We start from the raw sequence: 22,114 nt of genomic DNA on the forward strand, positions 1-22,114 counted from the left end.
GTTAGGGGCTCTTTCACCCTCTACCATTCTTGGAAATCAAGGCTAGGGTTGAAATTGCCCTGTGTTTTAGGGTTTGTAGTTTGATTAGCCTATATAAATTTGCATATACAATCCTCCTCATCGTTGAGCTTCCTGCCAATAAACAAGTGTCTTGATGGTCAATGAACAAATTGTTCCTGGAGAGGGTTTCAGAAGGACGAGATCATCCATCTGTTGCAGTTGCAGTTTTGGCATCTTCGTTGTTTTCTCCCTATGTTGGGTGTCAATTTCAGAAGTTGTGCTCGTATTGCTTTAGAGACTTTGTTTTATGCATTGATTTTTTTTCGAGATTGGTCATCCTGTGACTTGTTCTCTAGTTGTGGTTCTCTACAGAATCTGTGTTTAATGGGAAATGAAGAGGGCCTTAGCTGCAGGAATTAATTTTATCCAGAGAAGCACAATACCCTATTCAGGAATTAATTTTAATTCAGAGAAGCACAATACCCTATTCAGGATACCCTAGGATTTTGGGTATCAGATCTCATTGAAGTCGATAGATCATTTTGGGATATATGGATAGCAGAATAGAAAGATATTTTATGGGATTGAGTATATGCAATGGTAATGAAATAGAAGGATGAGTACCAATGAACAACCACATGGTGAAAGAGAAAAAATTGTGAGCCTGAATCTACAAAACCCAATTCAAAACCACTAAAATATGAACCAGAAGGTTGCGGGAGTCCTCCATTCATGAACTCTGAAGTTGTTGTACTTTGTAAAGATGGTAAGATGGAGGGGGCATTGGACATTTTGCATGTGACAGGGAAGAACAGGATAGCAATTGAATTTAACATGTATGTTGATCTATTGCAAGCTTGTACGGAAATGAAAGCCTTGGAAGATGGAAGGTTAGTTCATAATCGCATTTTGTTATATGGGTTACAACAAAGTTTATATTTGAGATCCAAACTTGTGAATATGTATAGTGCGTGTGAAAGTATGACGGATGCACGAAAACTGTTTGACAAAATTTCTAAACGAAATGTACTCTTATGGAATTCAATGATTAGAGGGTATGCCAACAATGGATTTTGGGAAGAAGCCCTTGGGCTTTATTATGAGATGCCGAGACATGGATTGCAACCTAATGGGTATACATTTCCTTGTGCTCTCAAGGCATGTGCAAGCCTAGGCTCTTATGATTTATGGCAGGGTAAAGAGATACATCACTGCGTAATTAGGTGTGGGTTAGAATCTGATTTGTTTGTGGGTAATGCCCTTGTGACGATGTATGCCAAATGCGAAAGTGTGGAGTATGCACGTCAAGTGTTTGAAAAAATGCCTCAGACAGATGTCGTCTCATGGAATGCAATTATTGGTGGTTATGCGCAGAATGGGGAGAAGGATAAGGCCTTGATATTGTTTCAATGGATGGAAATGGAAAGCGTGAAACCAGATGTGGTTACAATTGTTAGTATTCTCCTTGTGTGTGTGAGCCTGGTGGATTTGCAGCAGGGTAAGGAAGTTCATGATTACATAAGAAGAGCTGAATTTTCACATAACCTTTTAGTGGGGAATTCTCTAATAGCTATGTATGCCAAATGCGGGAGCATAAATGATGCGCGCAATGTTTTTGATGACATGTCCCAGAGAGATGTAGTTTCATGGAATGCCATGATTGTCGGTTATGTCTAGAATGAACGTTGCGATGAGGCTTTGAATCTGTTTTATGAAATGAAACTAACAAATGTAAAGCCTAATGTCGTCACATGGAGTACGATAGTTGTAGGATATGCCCAAAATGGGCATGGCTTTGAGGCTTTGGAAGTTTTCCAGCAAATGTTGGAGGCAGGGGTGAAATATGATTTTGTTTCCATTGCCAGTGTTCTCCAGGCATGTTCTCATCTCGCAGCTTTACTACAGGGCAAGACCATTCATGATTTTGTACTCAGAAATGGACTTGATGAGGAGATTTTGGTGGTGAATGCCCTTATAACTATGTACACGAAATGCGGGAGTATAGGATATGCCCACAAATTGTTTGATGAAATGTTTGAAAGAGATGTGATCTCATGGAATGCAATAATTGGAGGGTATGCAATGCATGGTTATGGTGAAGATGCTCTCAAACTCTTCTACAGAATGCAACAGGTAGACATGAAGCCTGATCATATCACATTTGTTTCAGTTTTGTCAGCATGTAGCCATGTCGGGCTTGTAGACGAAGGATGGCAGTATTTTGATCGCATGAGTCAAGATTATCACATCAGGCCCAGGGTCAAACACTATGCCTGCATGGTTGATCTTCTTGGCCATGTTGGGCTTATTGATGAGGCTCAAAACCTAATAAATGAGATGCCACTAGAACCCGATGCTGATGTTTGGGGAGCCTTGCTTGGTGCATGTAGAATTCATGGCAACATAGAGCTCGCAGAAAAGGTGGTTGGGCAGCTTTTTAATTTAGAGCCAGAAAATAGTGGGTACTATGTTTTTCTCTCAAACATATATGCTGCAGCTGGCAGGTGGGATGATGTAACAAAGGTGAGAATAATGATGAAAAATAGAAGACTAAAAAAGTCACCAGGATGCAGCTTGATTGATGTAAATAGGCAGATCAATAAATTTCTTGTAGGAGACAGATCACACCCTGAGTCTGATCAAATTTATGCAATGTTGGAGACCTTGTCCGGGCAGATGAAAGAAGCAGGGTATGTGCCTAACACAAATTTTGTGTTGCATGACGTTGAAGAAGAGGTCAAAGAGCACATGCTTTATTTTCATAGCGAGAAGTTGGCCATTGCTTTTGGCCTTATCCACACAAGCCCCGAAACCCTTATAAGGATCACAAAAAACCTTCGTGTGTGTGATGATTGCCACAATGCAACAAAGATTATAGCCAAGATTGCTAATCGAAAAATTAATGTGAGGTATGAAAATCATTTCCATCATTTCAAAGATGGGATATGCTCATGCAAGGATTATTGGTGATGCCCTCTTAATGGATAATAAACATAACAGTTTCCACAGTAAGAAGCATGAAGACATGCTTTGGTTGACAAAGGGTCGTTGCAATTAGTAGCTGCTAGAGTAAGGTGTTTCTAGATGGAAGGCTCAATAATCTGTCAGTGCAAATTATTCTTTCATGTAGACATGCTTTGACATGCTTTGGTTGACAAAGGGTCATTGCAATTAGTAGTTACTAGAGTAAAGTGTTTTGAGATGGAGGGTTAAACAATCTGTTGATGCAAATTACTTTGAATTACAATTTTCCTATTGGACAAATTGTTATGAAGCACATCATTGAACTAAAAACACAGAGTAAAGGATGAAATGAGCCCAACCAGAAACATGCAACATGGAGAAACAAGCATCTACTAACTGTCTCACTATCTCTGAGGCTGCTTGTTTCAGTGTTCACAGCAGGAACTACGATATATTCTTTCAATAACCAATTTCATTTTGTTAGTATTGATTTCCTACATAGAAGCCCAACTCTGACTGTGAGCAGTCCAATATCTAATGTTAGAAGATACAAATTCCAGATGATATCCTGTGGACCTTTCGTTCCTTGATTAAAAACTGGGTGGTAATCAAATAATTACCAGTTTTTGTATTAGTTCTACTTTTTTGGTCCTCTTTTTTGGTTACGACAAGAAAGTTTGGAGACATTGGGAGTAACATAGCAGACAAGTGTCATTCTGGGTGGCCATTTGGTGTAGTTGGTAGATTTCAAATACACTCCAGAATTTTAGATACAATGAATGTTTTGGAAATATGGAGGCTTCAACTTGGATTGGTTTATGGCAGATGCACAAATGCAGAAAGATATCTTATTCCCAGGCTTTCTCAAGTTGAAGAAGTTGTGTAATTTGCAAAGAAAGAATGAATGGTATGGAAAATACTTCACTTGAAAGTCATCCCCCTTTTAAATCATATTCTCATTATAAAGTTATGTTTTTTTCTTGTTCTTGTTCTCCACAATTTCCAGTCCAATGATTGCAATAATTGAGTTTTTAACTGAATTGTTCTTTTTTAAACAGGAACGTTTGGGCTTATAGTGGGGACTGGTTAATTTTTCTCTCCATCCATTTGTTGTCAAGGTTGTTGGGACTTTCGCTAGTCTCAGATGAAAATTTTATTGGAGCCCACCTGTCGGGATTTGAACTTGAGTTATCTTCACAACAAGCAGTTGGACTTGCCACTAAACCTTAGCTGGATGGACATATATCTAACTATTTTATAAGTAGTTGTAGGTTATTTTTTGTATCCAACTGTACCATTTTTTTATTTCTGTAAACTGACACAAAGGCAAACAATTGTTGGAATGTCTCTATTTGGCCACCAATGTTGTCCATAAGGTGTATTCTACAGAGTGATTGGCAATATTAAAATTTAATGTCAGATTATGTGCATATGGTTTTCTTTCCATGTGTTGGCTACTGAGTACGAAAGTTTAAACACATTATTGATTATATATCGTATTCATGGTATGGCTTAAGGATCTTTCTCTTCAATTTTTTACCATGTTGCTACCCTCCATCGCATAGGCAAGAATGAGATTGTTGGTATTTTTCCAACCGCACTCAACAATTATCTCTCAAAAATCCCCAATGTAACAGACTACATGATTTCATATACTTGAGCCCCAATCTTTTATGTGCATCTTAGAAATTATTGTGCAGTTGGGTTAGCTATTCAAATTGGAATGCCTCTTTTTAGGAGGAAATCAACTCGTAAGTGGTATCAGCACAACATTACCTATTCTTACCACTCTAACTAATTGCTCCTTCCTTGAACAAATACACTTAGGTGAAAATCATCTTACTGACACCCTACCTTTTTCCATTAAACAACTTTCCCGGCTATTTGTGTTCAATTTAAGCCACAATGAAATAGGTGAAAAAATACCACTAGAGCTTGGAAAACTAGCTAATCTGACATACCTTAATTTAGAGTGGAATATATCCAATGGATCCATTTCTTCAACACTTGGCAGACTTCAAAAGTTGGAAATATTGTATCTAGGCAAAAACAAGTTACAAGGAAATATCCCAATGAAAATTAGCAGGGTACAAACATTAGGACTCTTATCTCTGAGCCAAAACAAGTTCTATGGAAAAATTTCTCACTCTTTCGGTGAACTGAAATAGCTGAGAGACCTCTACCTTGATCAAAACAAATTATCCAGAAACATATCCCCCAACATAGGATATTTCCTGAGATTGGAGGTGTTGGACCTGGCTCACAACAAGTTCCATGGAAATATACCACGAACAATTACAGGTCTTCCAAATTTACAATTCTTCTTCAACTTGTCCAGCAATTTATTAGAAGGTCCCTTGCCTTTGGAAATTAGCAAAATGACCATGGTTTAGCAAATAAATGTTTCTTTCAATCAGTTAACGGGTTCTATTCCTAAACAACTTGAAAACTGCACAAAAGTACAATATCTCAATCTGTCGTTGAATTCATTTGATGTCCCAATTCCTGATTCACTTGGGAAAATGGGATTTTAGGAGGACTTGAATTTCTTTGGGAACAATTTATCAGGCACAATACCAATGTCCCTAGAAAACCTTAAAATGCATCACCATATGAACTTCTCTTTCAATAAGTTGACGAGGGAAGTTCCCAAAGGCGGGATTTTCCAAAGACATAGGAGCAGAGCATTCATGGGATATCTCGATTTGACCAGACAATGGGTGCAATTCCACCATGTCCATCACCTATTGCCAATATTCACAATAATGGCTTGTGAAAAGGGTAATAATTCCTTTTGGCATTTGTGTTGTTGTAATATGCATTTTATTCATTGGATTCTTAATTTGGCAAAATAGCAAGGGACAGGTTCGAGGAGAGATTTCCTCGAGATTACAGAAGCTATTCCTTGGAATTCATGCCCTCCAAGAATTTCACAGGAGGAACTTATTTCTGCAACTAATCAACTCAGTGGTACAAAATAGTTAGGAGTTGGTAGTTTCAGATTAGTCTATAAAGGAGTCTTGATCGATGACACGTTGGTTGCAATCAAGGTCCTCAATTTGCAAAATGAAGAGGCTCACTGAAGTTATATCAGTGAATGTAATGAGTTGGGAAAAGTTAGACACCAGAATTTGATCAGAATCATTACCTGTTGTTCAAACCTTGATATCAAAGCTTTAGTATTTCCTTATTTGCAAAATGGCAGATTAGAAAAGTGGTTATACCCTGGTGAAGATGTATGTCAATTGAGCTTCAATCAAAGACTACACATCGCCATAGACATAGCTCAAGGTTTGGCATATCTGCACCACCAATGTTTTGTGCAAGTGGTACATTGTGATTTAAAACCAAGTAATGTGATTTTAGGAGATGACATGACAGGTTATATAACAGACTTTGGTATTGCAAGAATAATTTTTGCAAACACTATAGATTTAGTGACTTTTTCACATATACTTAAAGGATCCATTGGTTATATTGCCCCAGGTATGACTTTTTGGCTAGTTATATGCATTCATGTCTTACTTTTTGTCATATTTATAGATTTCTTATTTGATTTTTTTTTTTTTAAAATGGTTTGAATCATTTTGCCCAATATGGATTGGGTGAAAGTGTTTCATCAAAAAGAGATGTATATAGTTATGGAATAGTATTGTTGGAGATTTTAACAAAGAAGAAACCAACCAACAACATATTTGTGGAGGGATTGAATCTTCCAAAATGGATAACCATTAATTTTCCAAATAAAATGGAAGTTGTTTACAATAGTCTATTGAGAAAACCCAGTGATGACACAAATGAACTACCAATAAAAGTAGGGCTTGTTACTGAACTTATGAGTATTGGGATTTTATGCACTAAAGAGCCCCCCAAAAATGACCCAACATGATTGACATCATTGGAGGCTTAGAAAGAATTAGAGAAACTTGGCAGTCCTAGATATGTGTTTTCTTTAGTAATTTTTTGTATGCAGAAAAATTACTTTTTTTAAGGTGGAAAAACTTATAATAAATCAGTTGTGAACCACCTTTGAGGACAATGATCACTAACTCTTATGCGTGAATGTGAGTTGATTTATCATCATCATTCAAGAAAAATTAAGCTATACAAAATGACCAACTAGATATATAAAGAAAACAAATTCTTAACCAACCAAAAACAATTTTAAATCTTACTCCAAAATCTATAAATAAAAATACTATAAAATTAAGTATACAAATATATATGTAATATATTTTTATAAATAGAAAATTCAATTGATTGAAATTTATTTTAATAAAACATAGTACAAAACATGTTATAAGATAGTAAATTGCTCATTTAAACAAATGCCACTACAATGGTCATGACCCTATCAAAAAGTTTTTCGCATGATTTCCCAAAAAAAAACTTCATATTGATTGTTACACTAAAATTTGTCACCATGACTATCTACAGTCAGTATGGCTCTATCAACTGTCATACTATCCTCCTTGGCAAGTCTCATACCTCTGCTCCTCATGTCAAACTCCAAGAAAGAGAGAAAGTCCTTAAAAAGTCAAATAACTCTGGTTACGCAGTTTCTCTTAGCCTTACCTGCGTGTACGCACCCCAAGTTCACAATACCTGCGTACTTGTACGCTCTGTCTGTAAAGGGGTGGGTGCGTACTCCTGTAAAGGTCAAAAGGCGCAAGTTTCACTTCAAAAAAGTTACTTGTGGTCATTTCTAGAGCATTCTAGAAGTTTGTTTGACGTGTATTGAGCGCCTCCAGATGGTTCATGTATCCCTATGAAAGAGGAACTTATCCCATCAAGAGGGGAGCTATCCCATTCAAAGAGGGGCTTATCCCATTGATGGTGGACCTGATTAACTTCCTCTAAATCACTATAAATACAGGCATTGGGCCAGAGGGAGGAGAGGTTGAAAGCTGAACATTCCTAAGGGTAGATGCTGTTGGAATTAGGACTCCCTTATAGAGCTTGAGAGGAGAGATTCCCATCCTTTCCTAGCCTTATTTGGAAGTGGGTGAGATGATCAAAGTAAAGGAGAACTCTTGCTGGACCCTAGGAGGGACCTACACAACACCAAGGTTCAGGTTGTAATGGTTTCTTTTGTTTCCACTTAATACAATTAAGCTCACTTTTCTCAACAGATTGTTAGACATGATTTGTTTCATATACTCCTTGGTCTGTATGATGAATATGTTTTATTTTATAAGTTATTCAGGTGCTATGTAATATTTTGCTTGTTAGTGAATGCAGGTTTCGAAGAGAAGGAGGAGCTCATCTGGATCAGCGAGGCTGGACTACTACAAAGCGTTGGACTAAAGGTATGTTATAAACACCTGATTACTTGTATTCTAAATGCATATTTAGAGAAAGGTAGTGTTTAATTGTCTTGTTTGTCACTAGAAAGCCTTAGCTTCTAGGGAGGTCGGTTTTGTCCGCAAAATTGACTCTTTCCACATGACAAAATGGCGACTCCACTGGGGAACTCCATTGATGTGAATGATTTTTCCTTTGTGTGAAACTTTGATTTGAGAAAAGTCGTTTGTTTTCTGGTTTTTGGTTGTTTGACTGTGTATTTGGGTGGGATAGCTTAGGGTTAAATTAGATTTTAGTTTTTCTTGGTTTTTCTAGCAGTACGCACCCTCTGAGTTAAGCACAGTGCATACCTGTACGCACTGCAGCTTTGTGCACAGAGCGTACACGCACCTGTGCAAACAGGTTGCCTGCGTACCCTGTCAAAATTGAGAAAATTTCAATTTTCTCCTTTTTGCCTCTTAGATTTTGTTTATAAGTTGTTTTTGTTGCCCAGATCCACTGGTTACCTGTCAGAAATCTTCACCTAAGCTTGTTTCATTAGTGTCAAGGGTTTTAGTGAAATTCATAGAAATTCTAGCCCTAGGGTTTGATTTTTGCATTGGTCCTGTAGTGACTTTGGCTTTAGAAGTTGTAAAACCTTGGATCTCCCTGGTCTTTTCAGTCTTCTTAGGAGTCGGACCTTTCATAAAATCCACCTGTGTGAGAAACCTACCTTTGTGTTGTCTCTTTGCGGAATTTCGAGAAAGCTTGCTGGTTAAAGTTGTGAATTTCATTCTTAAGAAAAAGAACAAAAGATTTTGATTTTTGTTTTTGACTGGTTTTTGATTCTGCATTAACTAGTCCTTGGTTAAATCATGACTGAGTAAAACATCCTGGAATCATACTTGGTAGGCTTTTGCCTCATTAGATTTACTTTTAGGTGAATTTCTCTTAGATTTGCTTTTGGGTGAAATTGAGTTGATTTGATTGCCATAGATTTTTTAACTTTGATTTCTGTTAAAGTAGTTTTACATGCTTTGTTAATATAGGGAAAAATACAAAAAATCTCTTTTGAAGAAAAGTTTGCTTTAGTAGCATTTGAGTCTTTGAAAAGAAAAGGAATTTTCGTGAAATAATTAGTGGTCATGTGTTGTATGCTTTGGAAAAGATAAAGAGATTGTTTCTTTGATTTTCATTGCCAAGAAAGTTGTCTTTATATCAATTTTGCATTCTCCAACTCTCTTAGCTAGGGAATTCATTGAAAAAGAAAATTAGTATAAATCATCCTAAGTGCATCTTTTTAGTGGATTTGTTTCGAGTCTACACACCATCAGTTTCATCTCCACTACCTTTTGTCCTAAAGAAAAGCCATAAAAATTAACGCTTAAAGTAAAATCAACTTAGTAACTTTTATTTACTAGGGCTCTGAAACACCAATATAGATCAGGCTAGTGTCTTGGAGTAGGAGAGTAATTAACTCTCCAAGACAGTAAAACCAAACAAGTAGCTCATCTTGTGGTAGGATAAATCCAACTGTTTCATTTGTACTCTGGGAAAGTTCCTCTTAAAGGAGAAGCACGAGACCGTGTCCGAACCAGTGAGGGGATCAATCCTCCTTCATTGGGAAAGACACCAGATACGCACGTACTACAAACGGTAAACCTCGGATTATTGTCGAGGAGCCTGGGGTCACTTGTCCGTAAACCTTGGATTATTGTCAAGGAGCCGGCAAGGGGATTGAGCTTGTTACTCTGCCCTTGCATGCTATCGGGTTGTAGACTGTTCCCCCAGGTATATTTGTTGCTGTTGGTAACCTTAGTGACCATTATCTTTAGGATTCTACCCGAGGTGACGGTGGAGGGAAGATCCCACTGTACCTGGAGCAGACGTCGGCTAGACTCACTTGGATTTTCCGGGGGGTTCACTTCACTCGAGACGGTTAAAGTGGAGGAACTTGTGTCGGTTTATTCATTAAGCAGGTTGCCGGGGTAACTGTTCCACCCACCACTTCTGTACTGAATTCGGCGATGTTGGGTTTCATCACCAACTAGTGTTTTCGGTCCAGAAGGCTACTGTTTGTGTATGGTTTGACGCCCTAGATTCTTTAGGCGTGTGATTCGAATTTGTTTGGTTCTTTAGAGACTTAAGGTGGTTTGCTTTGAAATTTTACTTTGTTTGCGTGTGCAGTAGTTAAATTTTTTTTAACTATGGTTGAATTACCGAGACAGTCCCATAGACTTCGGGGCCAGTCTCCTGAGATTGTTACCGTGGCCGATTTGTTGAGGAAGTCCCGTAGACTTCGGGGCGAACCTCCTGAAGACGTCCCAGGTCATTATGAAGGTTTGAAAGTACTTGTAACTCCTAGTGGCAGTAAATTAGGTTCACCTGAAGAAGGAGAGTCGTCGTTGGTAGTCCATCCAGATTACCAAGGTTTAGAAACAGGTTATAATCCCGAAGCTGTTGCAGTTTCCGAGCTTGCTAGTAGTTTTTCATCTACTAGTGATATAGGCGAAGAACCTGAAATCTCTGAACCTGTTACTCCAACTTCTAGTGCTCCTGATTCACCAAGGGTAGAAAGAGTCATCACCGAAAATCTTCCTTCTGGTTTGATAGCTATTGAAGAACTTGCTCCAGAAGAAGAAATAGGCGTCCCTATCCGTGAAGATCAACTTACTATTGATCTAAGGGAGCGTGAATCCATTTTTTACAGTCCACCTAGAAGTACTACTTGGTATCTTTCATTAACTAATTATTTGGACAACTCAGGGTCAAGTTTTTCTCCACCTCGTACTCCTTATCCACCTGGAGGTATTTATACTCCTGTAAATATGTCTGGTCAGTCGTCCATGTTCACTCAATCTCCTGAATCTTTCTTGTACGGTGGTCCTTCTGTTCCCTCTGGGTATCAGTCACTTTCTGGTACTTTTGCAGGAGCATCTCCTCAACCCATTGAACATGGGTTATTAACTGGAAACAATGGTAATAAACTGTTGGGTGTAGGAGACATTTACATGATGTCAGGTTCAATTCCCGGTTCTCAACCTCAAGGTGGCCAGTTACCGCCTGGGAGGCAGCCTCAATTAACGCCTGGGGGGCAACCTCAAGGTACACAAATTGTGTCTGGGGGGCAACCTCAAGGACAGTATGTACCCATAGTGCAATACATTCCTCAAGGTCAACCCTAGCCTCAATATGTACCCCAAGGTCAACCTCAGTATCAATTTATGCCTCAAGGTCAACCCCAGTAGCAGTACTTACCTCAAGGGTATCTACCCCAAGGTCAGTACTCGAGTCAAGGTCAATCGTATATTCAAGGTACGGGAAATGTACCTTTCAATTATCAATCCTACCCTCAATCCGGTTATGGATCTCAATATCCTCAACCTGTCATGGGTCAATACCCCAGAATGAACATAGTGTGGGATCCATCGCAAGTTCAACAGGTGTTGCAACCAAGCGTACAGTTGTCATCTCAAACTGGACAACCTTTAGTTTCTGGTTCACCCCAGCAAACAGTCCAGTCTCATGTTCAAACTTCTGTACCTTCGGTAGTTACTCAGTCACCCATTGCGCCTAGTACTCCATCTCAAACAACTGCTGCAACTACCGCAACATCTGTTCCATCCACCACACTTACTTCTGGAGTATCGACAGCTTCGGTTTCTACTGTCTCTGCAACTACTCCTCAGAAATCTTTACCATTGTCTGGATCCACGATTCAAACTACGGTTTAGATGCCTGTAGGATAGCCTGGTTTAAGTACGGTTGTCACTAGTCAACCACAATTCACTTATCAACCATACCAGGGACAGTACCAATACGGACCTGCTGTCCAACAACCAGTTTACCAGTATCAACCGTATCCTGGGTACACTTATCAACAACCTCAACAACCCCAGTACGGTCCGGTTAATCCTGGTTTTCCAAGAGGATACAATGTCCCGAATGCGATTCCTATTCTAAGTTATCATGGATATCCTCCTCCTGGGACTGGTCTTGTGACCCAGAGTTTTAGGGATCCTAATTGGCAATTACCGTTTATCGCAACTTTGGATTTACCAGACTTGACGCGCCTAACGAACGATCCGATCAATTATCTTCCGTTTTGGCCGCCAATGCCGAATAAGTTGCCCAGTGACATTCCCAAGTTCGAGGGTAAGTCTGGAGAGGATCCGTCAAATCATGTGATGACTTACCACCTCTGGTGTGCCTCAAATTCCATCTCAGATGATTCGATCCGCTTACGTCTTTTCCAGCGTACACTCATTGGTCTCGCGGCCAAGTGGTACATTGAGTTACCACGGGCCTCTTTTTATAATTTTAGTCAGTTAGCTACCTCGTTCTTAACTCATTTTCAGTTTCCGGTCAGATATGATAATGGCGCGAAGTTACTAACTTCATTAAAACAGTCGACGTCCACTTATATTTCCGATCATATACATGAATGGAGACGTCGAAGGCGATTAGTGAAAGTTTTTATCCTGGACCAAATCTTAGCTGAATGGTTTGTTAAATCATTATTACCGAAGATTACTGAAGACGTAGCTAAGGCCGGAGTAGTTACTGAGGAGCAAGTGATTGCTCAAGCGCAGTACCTTGACTTAGTTTACACTTAGTCAGGTACGTTACATGAAAAGATCCCAGATCTTCCAAAGTCAAATCAAATCGCTGCTGCTCCTTCGGGATCTCATGCTGCTGATGGCATGATTGGTACGGTGAATACTAAAAGTAAGAAGAAGTCTTCAAAGAATTCTTCGCCCATTATAACCTTACCAGACTCCCCAACAGGAGAATCTTCTGCTGAAGTTTCCGCTGATATTCACGCTGTAGAGTCATCTACGGCTAAATCAAAAAACGGTGGGAAGAAGAAAGTTAAGAAGAAGAATAAAGCAGACAAAACTCCAAAGGAGAAAACAGAAAAGTCGGACACCAATGACGAAAAGCGCAAACCTCGATATCCTTGTCTTATTTGTGAAGAGGATCATTTTACAAGAGATTGCCCTCATCAGGCAGAGGTTGTGAAAATCGTCAAGGGTTCCCCAACTCCTGCTGTTTTGAAAGATCCATTTCCAAAGCAGGAGAGTAAGATGATAGGTTCTTCCTCGAGTGCCAGTGAAGAACCCATATTGATGATGTCTCATGTAAGGATTGCGACTCGATCGCAAGATTATGGTAGTAAAAGTCCTGTTGATGGATCGAAAGAAGCAGAATCTTCTCATTCAAATCCATCAACCTCAGCACCCGGTTCCGATCCACTACAGGTCGAGAAACCTAACCCTGACTTAGTAATCAAACTGCCCGCCAAGGGTGTACTTCGAAGGTCTGCTTTCAATCCACATGCGAGAGCGGCCCAGAATTACAACATTGTTGAGGATTTAGCTGTTTCACCCTCAGCAATGTCGGCTTTAGAAGTGCTGCAATCATGCCCAGCACAGCAAAAATTACTTTTTTCGGCTATAGGAGCTGTTGATATTCAGGACCCGAACCTAATAATCTTTGATCTAGAAAATAGTACACCGCGTTTGCCTCATCAGATGGCTTTCCAGATCCCAGTGATAGTAAAAAACAGGCCTATTCATCGGACTGTCATTGATGAGGGAGCTTCCACGTGTATTATGTCGATACAGTGCTGGAGATCGCTTGGTTCTCCTTCACTAAATCAATCCCCGACAATTCTTAAGGCCTTTGATGGCCGTGGGTTTCATCCGTTTGGCATTCTACAGGATTTGCCTATAGGGGTTGAGGGAAAAACCGTTAGTCTAGATGTGGAGGTGGTTGATGCCCCTCTAGACTACAACCTTCTCTTGGGTCGAAGTTGGTCTTACGCTATGACAGCGGTCGTTTCATCGGTCTTCAGATTAATAAAGTTTCCACATAATGGCAAGATCGTAACCATAGACCAGCTGGCTTACTTTTCATCCGACCCAGCCTCTTTAGAGAGTATCCAGCATGTCAGTAAAATGACTATCCCTTATAAGGATGTTGGCGTGGGATTAGTTAAAGATGCCGGTTTACTGGGAACTTTTCCTTTTCCTCCAATCAACGCCATGTCTTCGTTTGCATCTATTCATATGATTACTTCAGACACCATTGTTTATGACGATCCTTGGATCGTTCCTTCTGAATCTGAGATAGACTCATTTGGTGATGCGATGCCTTTGAGTCCATATGAAATTGCCTATGAAGCCGTGCAGTCTTTTACCGACCCGAGTTCAACCAAAATCGACCAAATGAATGTGGTCCGTGAGGAATCACTTTTCATGTCAACCTTGGAATTAATAATGTTTCCCGAAGTTGTGTCATCTGACGAACAACTTTGTGAAGTCCTGTGCGTAGACGATTTACCATGGGAAGATCTCCATCATAGATCTTCGTTTTTACCTGAGGATGATCGTTTTGAAAACGATTTCTCATCAATCTTTACAGCTGAATATGTCAAAGAAGCTCAGAGTCCAATGAAATATCCTGATTCAGAGCTGAATTTGGGAAACATTTCTCGCACTATTCCCATTGACATTTCAGTCAAGTCCGGAATTGTTGAGCACATTCATATAGGTGCCTCGTGTTCAGATGACGAAATTCAGACATACAAGGCCCTATTTCAAGAATTCCGCGACGTGTTTGCCTAGTCCTATGAGGAAATGCCAGGAATTGATCCCGCAATTGTTGTCCATGAGATCAAGACTTACCCGGATGCTAAACCCGTCCGACAACGTTTGGGTCAGATTCACCCACGAAAAGTGGCTGCGATTAAAGTAGAAGTTGAGAAGCTGTTGAAAGCAGGTTTCATTTATCCGATCCCGTTAACGGATTGGGTATCGAATATTGTTCCGGTTAACAAAAAACAGGGAACAATAAGAATATGTATCGACTATAGGGATATCAATCGTGCTTGTCCCAAGGACAACTACCCAACACCCTATATCGATCAAATAATTGATGATTGTGCCGGCAGTGAAATATTTTCCTTTATGGACGGTTTTTCCGGTTACAACCAAATCAATATTCTACCTGCCGATCAACCAAAAACGGATTTCGTTTGTCCATGGGGGACATTTTCTTATTGCAAATTACCTTTTGGGCTGAAGAATGTCGGAGCCACTTTTCAAAGGGCGATGTCTTATGCATTTCATGACATCAAACACATTGTGCAACCGTATCTCGATGATTTTCCCGCTCACTCCTTACATCGAGCTGATCACCTTGTCCATTTACGAGCAATTTTCATGAGGTGTAGGCATTATCGTATACGGTTGAACCCACACAAATGTGTCTTCTGTATAGAAGTGGGACGATTGCTGGGATTTGTAGTTTCAAAAGCTGGCATTCGCGTCGATCCCTCGAAGGTAGAAGCTATCATCAAATTGCCTCCTCCTTCGAGTCTTCACCAACTCTAAAGTTTGCAGGGGAAAGCAAACTTTTTGCGCTGATTCATTCCTAACTACGCCGAGATTACCAAGGGTTTTACCCAGTTGTTGAAACAGAATGCTCAATTCTCTTGGGATGAGATAGCTCAGAAATCTTTCGATGCGCTCAAGCACGCGTTAACCCATGCATCGTTTCTGCATCCTCCCAACTACAACCATGATTACTTTTTGTACCTCGTCGCCGCTCATTCCACCATTGGAATGGTCTTAGTACAGGAAGACGAATTCGGAATGGAACATGTGATATATTACCTTAGTCGGACCTTAAATCCAACTGAGCTCAAGTATTCACATGTGGAGAAATTGGCATTGGCAGCCGTTCAAGCTGTCCAACGTTTTCGTCACTACATTCTACTCCGTAAAACTACAGTCATTTCGGATTGCAACCCTATGATCTACATTTTGACTAAAAAATTGCTAGGGGGCAAGTACTCCAAATGGATTGTTATCCTACAGGAGTTCGACTTGGAATTTGAAAAATCTAAGTCTAAGAAATCTTTAGTTTTTGCCGAGTTAATGTGTGACTTCCCGCGTGCTGACACGGAAACTGTGGCAGAGGAACCCATTGCGGATGAATCTTTGTTTCTCATCAGCACTTTAGATCCGTGGTATGGGGATATAATCATCTATCTCCAAACCCAATCATTTCGGCCCGAAGTTTCAAAGTCAGAACGTCGGAAAATTTGATTCCAGTCCCAACAGTACAAAATTATTGGAGATACTCTTTATCGCCGTGGGGCGGACTTGGCTTTTCATCGTTGCTTAACTCACAAGGAAGCTGAAAGGGTTCTAAATGACTGTCACTCTGGAGCGTGTGGCGGTCATATGTCTGGGTATGCCACAGCCCAAAAGATATTGCGCGCTGGCTACTTCTGGCCGTCCTTGTTTAAAGACTGTATTATTGCAGTCCAGAAATGCCACAACTGTCAAGTGTTTGATCGCAAGATGCGCGCACCACCTGCTCCTCTCCACCCTATAATTTTCGTTGGTCCTTTTGCTAAATGGGGTATCGATTTTATTACATGTAACCCTCACTCGGCCGGGGGGCATGCGTATATCATCCTTGCGGTTGATTATTTTACTAAGTGGGCCGAGGCGATGCCTACATTCGAGGCAGACGGCAAGACAGCTGCAATTTTCATATTCAATCACATTATTGCTAGGTTTGGTGTCCCACAAGCGATAATCACTGACCATGGGCGCCATTTTCGAAACGTTATGATGACCGAACTTACAGGCCAGCTTGGTTTGCGTCACGATAGCTCAACTCCTTATTATCCACAAGCGAACGGTCTGGTTGAGTCCATCAACAAAGTTTTAGTTATCATGATCCGACGAATCATCGGTATTCATCGGTCGAATTGGAACAACATGTTATTTTCCGCGCTTTGGGCGTACCGAACCTCAGTGAAAACATCAACAGGGTTCACTCCTTTCCAACTAGTTTATGGTTTGGAAGCTGTGCTACCCATTGAATGCGAAATCCCGTCACTTCAAATGGCTGTCGAATTACTTCCAGCTACTTCCGAAGAGGAGAAGTGTTTATTATACTTAGCTCAATTAGATGAGGCTCGACGTGACACTGCATTGGCAATCGAGACTCACGCAAAACGTATGAAAGCTCGGTATGATCGAAATGTGACCCCTCGAAATTTTTTGGAAGGAGACCTAGTGCTATTATATGATCAAGCTAACGATAAATTAGGTGCTGGAAAATTCGTTCCTATGTGGCATGGGCCCTACATTGTCAAGCGAAAGCTAGCAAAAGGGGCCTATGAGCTGGTAGATTTTGACGGGGACTCTTTGGCTAAACCCAGAAATGGACTTTACCTAAAGAGGTATTATGCTTAAATGATGGGCATGGAGATTTTAGTTAGTTTAGGTTTTTCTTTCTAGCTGGTGTGTTTGTTAGTATAGACAGTGTGCTTAGCTTAGAAAGTGTGTTTTTCGTCGTTATTCTGGCTTATCTTGGTTTTACTCTTGATATTGCAGATGTCGATGCCTCTCCAAACGTACATTGGATTCGCTGATGGTTCTTGTCGTAGTACACGGAATATCTCTTCCATAGCTTGGGTTATCTATTCGCCCTCTGACGAGTTAGTTTCTATGCATGGGGTGAGCCTCGGTCAAACAACAAACAACATTGCAGAATACAGTGCAGTGATTGAGTTATTGTCTGAATCTATTTCGTTTGGGATTCGGAGTTTGATAGTGAGGTTAGATTCTGAACTCGTTGTATTACAGCTTAATAGAGTGTATGCCATTAGAAATCCAGTGTTATTAAGGTTATTTTTTAGAGTGCGTCTCTTGGAACGTGAATTTGATTACATTGAATATCAACATATTCCAAGGTCTTTAAATACATTAGCAGATGCAATTGCTTCTCGAATGTTAGACAGACGTTTGCGATAATCATACATGTAAATTTGAAAACATTTCATCACACATGTTTAACAAGATAAGCCGGTAATAATGATATATATAGATAGGAGTGTGTCAAAAAATACACCGTCTTCGATCATAGGTTGAAAAACACCTTATGATCGGCAAAAATGATAAGTACAAAAAACCAAAATGTCACATGTGTCTACAAAAACGACCATCCGATCACTGGTGATGCTCTCTATACGACACCACTGCACGCGCCACCCTACACAAGAACCTCCTAAAAGGTCCTGGGACTGCGACGACATAGCGTTGAAGCCTGATAGGAATATCATCTATAGTAGTCTCTGGTATGTCTGTCGTAAGACGCTCTAGGTCTTGTTCCAACTCAGCTAAGGTCTCTGCGGCCGCGTCCTGTGGGGCCAGTGCCGGTGCAACTGGTACTCTCCTCTCGAAAGGCCGGAGATTGGCTGGACGCCGTGGGCCTACATCTGCATTTTGAAAATTGTCACTGTCAGCTTTGAGACGATATAAAAACAAAACAAAAAATAGATAATTTAAAAACTTGTGAAAAATGAAGTACCTGTGTCATCCCACTGCTCTCCCGGTGGAAGAATCATGTCCGTATCTCCACGAAAATCAACTCTGGCATAAGGAAAATCCTGTATCGAGAAGATCTGGTTCTCCAACCAGTGAAAATACTCCGGTCTAAATCGGAAAACCTCCGTGCCCTCGTCAGGATGACGGACCATCACCGCAACCCATCGCGTCAACTTAGGCTCTCGGGGAGGCCCAACCTCAACAGTGAGCTGCTGTGGGATCAGCATCAGAACCCTCTCTAGGGAAAAACTCACAACTAAAGACCCATAACTAAAAGTCTTCAGCTGTCCGTTTTTGGTCCTAGTCAATTGGCCCTTTAAGTTGGCCAACAGAGCATCGCACCAGTTGAAAATGGTGCCCCGATAGCAATCAATCGCCATCCGCATCTGGGATCCAGTGGCAATGTGCAAAGCGGCAGCCCCACAAAGTCTGGTAACTGTAAAGGCAATTACCATAAGTTCAGGTCGGGATATCTTTTTTATTTCTATCCCCTTCTCCTGGTTTTGATTATTACACCACTCTAGTCGGAGACTAGCAATGGACTGGCCACCCGGCCTAGTCCCAGACAGAGTCAATTGTTCGCCCCTCTTGGGAAAACCAGTGAGAAAGTAAATATCTGAGGGCTCTATCTCGAGCTGGTGCCCTCCAATGTAAAAGCACTGATCTTGAATGTTCCACCTTTCAACCAGCCACTCTAGAAAGCGCACCTGGGCCCTCATGCCAGGTATGACCCAGTATTTGTAAAGACCGCATGCCTTCAAAGCATCAATGGAAGGTTGGTGATTAATGGCGGCCAAATCAACATCTTCGTGTTCTCTCTCGTGCCAATCAAGCATGGTGGGCAATCTACACACCATAAAACATATGTTAGAGTCCATAAATTTAAATTTTTTTGGTTCATTTTGGAGAAATGGGGGTTTGAAAATCCTCTCTGTGGTGTATGCAGCCTGCCTTTAAAGACAGAGCGTGTGTACGCAGGTTCTATTAAGGCAAGCTGTGTACACCCGACATTTTCCCAACTGAGAAAATGTCGGGGTACGCAGGTCACCAATGGAGCACCTGCGTACCCCGAAAAGCGGACCTTGAAACCCCAAGGCCTCCAAAAAATGAAACTAAAGCTTAAAAACAAATTCTAAACGGATGGAAATGCAAGGGAGGATGTTGTAGAATACCTGATGAGATGGCGTTCGATTTCGACGGTTGGATTCTCCGCAGTGTCCACGGGAAGTTTCTTGCCAAAAGCCCTTTTTCTCTCCTCAACAGTAAAATGGTAAAAATGAAATGGTAAAAGCCCTTTTTATAGGTTTTTTGAGTAAATAAATGTTAAATTTGTTTATTTTCCACCGTGAAAAGGTATTTTTCAAAGTATTTTTATCTATCTTTAAACAGGTATGAGTAATGTGTTGGTTTTTGTGCAGGATAAAAGGATTTTCAGGGAAAATTGTCATTTTTCACAAACAAAAACATCAGAGTCATCCTTTAAGCCCTTTTCTGACTCCTAAAACATGAAAAGATTGTCGAGCGTTTCTTTTACACTCGTTAAAACGGAATTAAAATATGGTCCCCTTATAGCCCTTTTCTGACCGTAAAAACAGGAAAAGATTGCCGGATTTTTGTCGTTTCAAATTCGATACTGGAAATAAAACGACGTGTCCTTGATCGGTTTTTACTTTTCAGGTCAAAGACACTAATCATGAAAGTACTCCTTGGTCGCAAGATCAAGCGGTTCTCTCAAGTATTATTTTATACTTTTTCGGGCTTGGGAGACACAAATTTACGAAAAAGTTCAACCCTGGAGTCTTCTTAAGTTTTTTCAGACTCTCTAAAATTGAAAAACGCCGAGTTTCTCCTATACTGGACTCGTTAAAATTTCACAGTAAAGGACCTGTTCGATTACAAACAGGAATGGACGACTCCTTCTTAGGGTTCGAATCTAAACTAAGTTGGACTCATCCGAAGGATGAGCTTATAATCAAGCATATGTTATCCTCCTCAAGCTTGTAAAAAATAAAGAGGTACTTGCCAGAAATGGTGGGGGAAAAGAGAGGAAAATGAGCTTATTTGTTATCCTTTGTCTCAGAAGAAGCCTTATCACCACTCTTGAACACGACATTTTTCATTCACCTGGGTTGGGAAATCCTTTGCCTAACAGTTGATCAAACCACATTGAAAATCTTTAACCGGTTCCGGGTATTAACTTTGGGTCAATTGTCACCAAGCCATCTGTCGTGTCGTTATGTGTTCAAGAGGTCACTGCAAATAAACCATTCATCTGCAAAATACCCGTCATCCATCTAGACCATCCCTGAGTCAGTCCTTACAGCTACATTTCTTCAACTTGATCTATGATTTCTTGTTGTGGGCTTGCCTGCAACGGGTCACTTTCTATCGACATCAGCACATTATCTAGAAAGATGACCTAGAAATTTTCAGTACCTTGAAATCTGCATGCATCAATGGCAGGTTTCTCGCCTTTGACGACGGTTTACATCATTGACTTTCGATCGAAGGATTCCATGAAATGTTCGACATCAACTCATTCATTCACATCTCATGGATTGTACTGGGTACTTTGAGAACCATTGACATCACTAGTGGTCTCTCTCACACTTGTTAACAGTTTACATCATCGACTGGTAATCAAGTGGTTTCTACCATGTTCGACATCAACTCATTTATTCGCATGGATAGAATCGTACCTTTTCGGGAAGTAGAAATGAAGACCCTGGATCTAGTTTCCACCATCCAGGCTGCGAGGAGTTTTGTATTCATTATACAGTAGATTAATCATAAACAGATGGCTGCGTCCATACTGTGTCTACAAGAGTCTATGATTATGATGTATTGCGAAATCATTCCTGTATCAGAGCAGTAGTTAGTTTGTTAGTTAAAGTTTTTGATCTGAGTATGGGAATGCCTACCTCAGCAATGATATGATCTCATACATGTATTTTGTGTTGAATACTTGCAGGTTCCAACCGGGCTCTCCACAAGATAATCCTTGAAATGATAAAGTACTTCACCCTTCCTAGATGATATAAAACCCTAATCTACTACAGGCTTCGCACTTTAGGGGGCAATCTGTTACACTAAAATTTGTCACCATGACTATCTACAGTCAGTATGGCTCTATCAACTGTCATACTATCCTCCTTGGCAAGTCTCATACCTCTGCTCCTCATGTCAAACTCCAAGAAAGAGAGAAAGTCCTTAAAAAGTCAAATAACTCTGGTTACGCAGTTTCTTTTAGCCTTACCTGCGTGTACGCACCCCAATTTCACAATACCTGCGTACTTGTATGCTCTGTCTATAAAGGGGTGGGTGCGTACTCCTGTAAAGGTCAAAATGCGCAAGTTTCACTTCAAAAAAGTTACTTGTGGTCATTTCTAGAGCATTCTAGAAGTTTGTTTGACGTGTATTGAGCGCCTCCAGATGGTTCATGTATCCCTATGAAA

At 40.4% G+C, this 22,114-nt stretch overlaps 2 pseudogenes; both read left to right on the plus strand.

Moving 5' to 3' along the window:
• Nucleotides 1-771: 771 nt before the first annotated feature.
• LOC149143464 (putative pentatricopeptide repeat-containing protein At3g13770, mitochondrial pseudogene) lies at nt 772-1,677 on the plus strand (annotated as a pseudogene).
• A 39-nt stretch (nt 1,678-1,716) lies between these two features.
• The window catches only part of LOC149143465 (putative pentatricopeptide repeat-containing protein At3g23330 pseudogene), a 31,618-nt pseudogene continuing 11,220 nt past the window's right edge, over nt 1,717-22,114 (plus strand).

This window comes from Pinus tabuliformis, chromosome X (assembly GCF_031772625.1).
Source record: "Pinus tabuliformis cultivar Carrire ecotype Pingquan chromosome X, CPIR1, whole genome shotgun sequence".
NCBI classification, from domain to species: Eukaryota; Viridiplantae; Streptophyta; class Pinopsida; order Pinales; family Pinaceae; genus Pinus; species Pinus tabuliformis.